The sequence below is a fragment of the Lepus europaeus genome, chromosome 20, assembly GCF_033115175.1.
Source record: "Lepus europaeus isolate LE1 chromosome 20, mLepTim1.pri, whole genome shotgun sequence".
In the NCBI taxonomy this organism is placed as follows: domain Eukaryota; kingdom Metazoa; phylum Chordata; class Mammalia; order Lagomorpha; family Leporidae; genus Lepus; species Lepus europaeus.
Window position 1 is genome coordinate 19,876,619 of NC_084846.1, and position 6,000 is coordinate 19,882,618.

A 6,000-nucleotide genomic window follows, 5' to 3' on the forward strand; every position below is an offset into this window, starting at 1 on the left:
CACCCACATGGGAGACCTGGAAGAAGCTCCTGGCTCCTGGATTTGGATCTGTGCAGCTCCAGCTGTTGTGGCCACCCGGGAAATAAACCAGCAGATGGAAGATCTCTCTCTCTCTTTCTCCCTCTCTCTCTCTGTCTCTGCCTCTCTGTAACACTGCCTTTCAAATGAATAAACAAATCTTAAAAAAAAAAAAAAACACCATGTCACTAAATATTTTTCCTTTCCTCAAATCTCAAGGCTTCATCTGATTGAAGTGCTAATCCATTATCCCTCTTTTTCTTCAACCTTTTATTCCCATGGGAAAAAAAAGCCAAAATTCTTTCACCTTTCCATAGAAGTCATTTTTTTCTAAACCAATGTATTTTGCTAAAAGTAAAGCTCTTTGAGTAAAACTCATGTAGGTAAATAGCTGTTGTTTTAAAATATTTTGAAAAAAACTCAATGTTTTTAATGCAAGTCTGTCCATAAGGCTTTGCCCTCTGCTTGCTTATAAGTCATTTCTACTTGAGGCTCTCTATGAAGATTGGGAATCGCAAAAATGGCTCTTGGAAACCACATGGCAGTAGATAGCATTTCCACGGATAAGTGTATTTCAGAATTTCTCATAATAGCAACACAGATTTTTTTCACTATCATCAAATTTGATAGTGACACACCAAGGAAATGTCAGCCACTCTTCACTGGTGATAAAGAGGCCATTGGATTCTGAGGCCATTCTCCAATCTATTTATTGCAACCCTGTTCCCTGTGGCAACAGGGAAGCCCTGAGTACAAAGTGTGTGGGAAGATGTATCTCATTTTCACAGATCAGAAAGCTGAGCAGAGATATTAAATTCTATTTATGAGGTCAATGAAAATATCAGCAGAATCGTGATGAGCCAAATCTCCATCCCACAAAATGTCTAAAAATACATTGGACTTCCAAGTGCTATGTAACTTGTATTTTAAGACATTCTGCGAAATGAATGTATTCGCAGAGCCATGCCTTTCACTTCAGCGCTGAGACTATCAGTGTTTATCAGAGGCACGGGAAGTTCCCAGCCGCCTGCCAGCTGATCTTGGAGCAGAGAACGGAGAGGAGCCCCCATGTGTATTTTTTTGGCGCACATCTGTCTCCAGAATGTACAGCGTCATCTGTGCTAAGTAAGCTAAAAATACTAAGTTTGTTCTTAGCTGGGGACCAAACTGTAGAAATGCACATTCTCGCCCTTTGTACCTCGGATCTGCCATTTGAAGGATGGAACTACCTGTCCTAACGCAAGTTTTGGGTCTAGCTGCCCTTTTTTTCTTTTAACTGATTCCAAGGGCGGCTTGATTTGCTCTTTTGGGGGCACTTATAAGAATCTTCCTGAATCTTCGTGAAAGGCTTAGATGTGTTTTATTAAATCTGAGTAGCCATATCCACACATGAACATTTCCAGGTTTATAAGAAATAAACTCCTCATCATACAGACAATGTGGGCTAATATTCTTGGAAATTCTTACCTGAAATTTGCATTGTGAATTAAAGAAATTGACATGTATAGCATCCTCTCGTGTTTGTGTGTGTGTGTGTGTGTGTGTGTGAGAGAGAGAGAGAGAGAGCAGAGAGAGACAGAGAGAGAGAGAGAAATTAGCCAAAAATGAGGATCTTGCAGGCCAGCCCAAGGGTGCCTCAGAGATGTTTTAGTGGGAACGCCTGTGCCATCAGCATACAGTGAACCATGCTGCGTGTGAAAACACTGCCCAGACATGGGAATCTGAGTTCAGCAGTGCTCCTCCTTGCTTTCTCTTCCTTCCCCTCCCCTCCCCAAGTCCTTTCACTTCCTAATCTGCCCAATCAAATGCTAAGTCAAGAGCAAGAGCCACAATTAGGTTTGTCAATTAAAGCGCAGAGTTCAAAGTTGACGCTGGAGTGAGTAATTGCTTTTGAAAACCACAACCAGCAGGCAGCTGCCAGATCATTGCAACAGTTTATTTAACCTCAAAACATCTGATCAATTTTATTATCTCCACGAGAAGGAAGATGTCCCGGAAAGAAAGGCTTCAATATATGACACATCCTAGATGTTTGAAGGGAAATTCAAATGCTCCATCACATCATTGTAAATAGCCTTTCGCCAGCGCCTCGCAGAGAAAACAAACCGAAATCGCACTCTCTTTGCCCAGAAGTCAGCAGAAACGAAGAGCAGCATGATGTTCAGCCCCGGCTGGGAGTGTGCAGCAGGGGCCAGGAACAGACAATTTACAAAATTACAAGGTTTAAAAACATCCAAGCATCCGGCTCATGATGTTGGGAGTTTTTATTCATCCAGAAAAGAGACAGAGAGGAGGCTGCCAACCTCACCAAAACAAAGAGGATCGCGTTTCCAGGCTGCTGCCTGCACTCTGCTGACCTCAGGACTCTGAAATCGGCCCTGTGGCTCCAGGGATGGAGAAGCTGGAAGCGTTGATGTTGAAGCCGAGCCTCAGAGCTCCCACTCCACGCAACGGCCCCTAGAGGGGTTTCTCCCAGCTCCTTCTTCCGTTCTGACCCCTCCATGTGCACCCCTGCCAAGGCCTCCCTGCAGCTCTCTAGGTTCCATCCCACAATGCCTCGGCAAGCACATCGCAGCCTAACAGATTAAACAGACTGCACGGAAGATCATGCCAAGACGCGATCTTGATTAAGGACATGGGCTCTGGAGGGGTCTTCATGGAGTCGAAGGCCAGTTCCACCATTAACTAATGGGACGATCCTGAGCACACAACTTCTCTTTGCTTTGCTGCCCCCTCATCTCCAACCCCGTGGTTTGTTGTGATAACTGAACAATGACCACCATGCGTGAATGGCTCAGGACCAGCATGCACCCAGAGCATATGCTCTGAGAGACTTGGCTGTTGGTTTTTTGTCATTCACTCAGAATACTGTCTTCAGTTTCCTTTGGCCTGGAAATCTGGACTATTTTTTTTTCAAAGATTTATTTATTGGGGGCCGGCGCCATGGCTCACTTGGTTAATCCTCTGCCTGCGTCACCAGCAACCCATATGGGTACCAGGTTCTAGTCCCGGTTGCTCCTCTTCCAGTCCAGCTCTCTGCTGTGGCCCGAGAGGGCAGTGGAGGATGGCCCAAGTGCTTGGGCCCCTGCACCTATGTGGGAGACCAGGAAGAAGCACCTGGCTCCTGGCTTCAGATCAGCCCAGCGCTAGCTGTGGTGGCCATTTGGGGAGTGAACCAATGGAAGGAAGACCTTTCTCTCTGTCTCTTTCATTCTCTATATCTCTACCTGTCAAATAAAAAAAAATCCAACAAATGTGAAATATGGACTGTCTTTAAAAAAAAGAGATTTATTTATTTATTTGAAAGTCAGAGTTACACAAAGAAAGGAGAGGCAGAGAGAGAGACAGAGAGAGAGGTCTTCCATCTGCTGGTTCACTCTCCAATTGGCTGCAAAGGCCGGAGCTGCACCAATGCAAAGCCAGGAGCCAGGAGTTTCTTCGGGGTCTCCCACATGGGTACAGGAGCCCAAGGACTTGGGCTATGTTCTACTGCTTTCCCAGGGGCAGAGAGATGGATCGGAAGAGGAGCAGCTGGGACTCAAACTGGCGCCCATATGGGATGCCAGCACTGCAGGCAGTGGCTTTATCCGCTACGCCACAGCGCCAGCCCCATCCTGGACTATTCTATTTGAGGCCATGCTATAAGAAAGCTTTGCTACCACTGTGTACTTTCCCCTTCCCTGCAGCTAAGCCATCTTAAACAATGTCCCTGAAGGTTATAGAATCCCAGTCTCTCCCTACTCTACTTGTCTCCCAATATTTCAAGAAGACTTCAGAAAGTTTGCAGGAAAATGGATATTCTGAAAAAACTACAAGAGGATTTTATTTTTTGCACCAACATAAATTCATCTTTTCATTGCATTTTTCCACAAACTTTTTAAAAGTATCCTCATACCATTTTCCAAAGATAGAGGTGTAATGAGGTACAAAGACCAATCACTACACACACAAAAACTCTTTTTTTTTTTTAAGATTTATTTATTTATTTGAAAGGCAGAGTTACAGAGAGGCAGAAGCAGAGAGAAAGAAAAGAGAGATCTTCCATCCGCTGGTTCATTTCCAAAATGGCCACAACGGCCGGAGCTGGGCCAATCCAAGGCCAGGAGCCAAGAGCTTCTTCTGGGTCTCCCACATGGATACAGGGGCCCAAGGGCTTGTGCCATCTTCTATTGCTTTCACAGGCCATAGCAGAGAGCTGGATTGAAAGTGGAGCAGCTGGGTCTCAAACCAGCAACCACAGGGGATGCTGGCATGGCAGGCGGCAGCTTTAACCCATTATGCCACAGCGCCGGCCCCTACACACAAAGACTCTCAGTACTACATCTTCTCTGACCATTCTGACAATGTCAACTTGAAAAAGAATTCTGAGAACAAACAATTTAGCAAGATTTTGGAGGAAACAAACCACTCCTTTCAAGGCAAAGGCACTTCAGTATCCCATAAAACATAGGAACACGGCCTAAACTCATACTTTGGGTTTCATTTTCTGTTGATTTTCTTTGATGTCCAGTGCACATCTTCCTCTAGAACGCTGCTGCTGGGCCGGCGCTGTGGCGTAGCGGGTAAAGCCGCCACCCGCGATGCTTGCATCTAATGTGGGTGCCAGTTCAAGACATGGCTGCTCCGATCTGCCTCCCTGCTAACACACCTGAGAAAGCAGTGGCAAATGGCCCCCCAAGTGCTTGGGCCCCTGCTACCCATGTGAGAGACCTGCAAGAGGTTCCTGATTCCCGGCTCCCAGCTTTGGTGTGGCCAAGCCTTAGCTGTTGTGGCCACCAGGGGAGTGAAACAGTGGATAGATCTCTCTCTCTCTTTCTCTCTGAAACTCTCTCAAAATAAGTGAAAGCTTTAAAACAATGAAAGAACCATGCTTCTGATATCTTTAATTTGTATGAATTATTGTGTGTGTTCTTTGTACATTTTTATGTGAAGTGCATTGATTTATAATCTAATAACCAGAGAAGTTATCAACAAGGAGTTCGACTCATTCAGTTTACTGCTTTCATTCATTCAACAGAGTATTCTTACAATACATTCACGTTATTTTGTGTATAGTTTGTTTGTTGCTTTGAATTACCAGAGCAATCCAGAGTGTGTACTTACTATATTTTTCTGTAGCCACTCTATTCTTCACACTTGATCTTAGCCAAAAGGCCGAGAAGCGATGCCACTCTATTCTTGACATTTACTTAACAACAAAAACTATTAACAGTCAATGGTTAGTCTCATATTTGAACAACTTGCTCTAAAGTTAAAGCAGTTCTGGGAATGCAATGAGGGAATCCACCCACCCCATGTTTTCTGTAATTTTCCAAACAACTGATTCTCTCTTTCACTTTCTAGTAAAGAGACACTCAGAAATTAGCATTGTTTTTTGGTTCGAAATCCGATTGTTGGCAACCAATGTTTTGTCAATAAAAGTAAATATCTTTCCAGGACACTAAACAACATAAAAAAACAGACATCTCAAAAGCTCTGTGCAAACGGTCAGACCATAAATAAAAAGTAAATAACAACAAACCAGGTGTGCATCTAGTATACACATGATTTTATTTATAGAAACGTAGGAAATGCATTATACCCCACAGCTGTCAATTCAAGTGTTTGCATTGTAGCATTATTTGTCATCATAAAACACAGAAAACAGTTTAAAGTGTCTATCGTAGGAGATTGGGATTTTATACAACGAAAAAAAATGAATTCTGTGAGTGGACACAGAAACATTTTAAAAATTCATTGTTGGTAGAAAAGGCAGATCACTGCACAGTATTTTTCAAAAGCCTCCAATTTTATATTGAGAGAGAATATACGTGTATGGTGTGTGCACACACAAGAGTGCAGGTGTTTGAAACAATCTGGAAAGATTCAAGCTCCCCCAGAGAACAGCAAGTTCCAGAGGAAGCAGAAAACGCTTGTTACCTTTTAATGTTTATCCTTGCATCTGCTTACATGTTTTTGGTTGTTTACAACCAGGATATATTC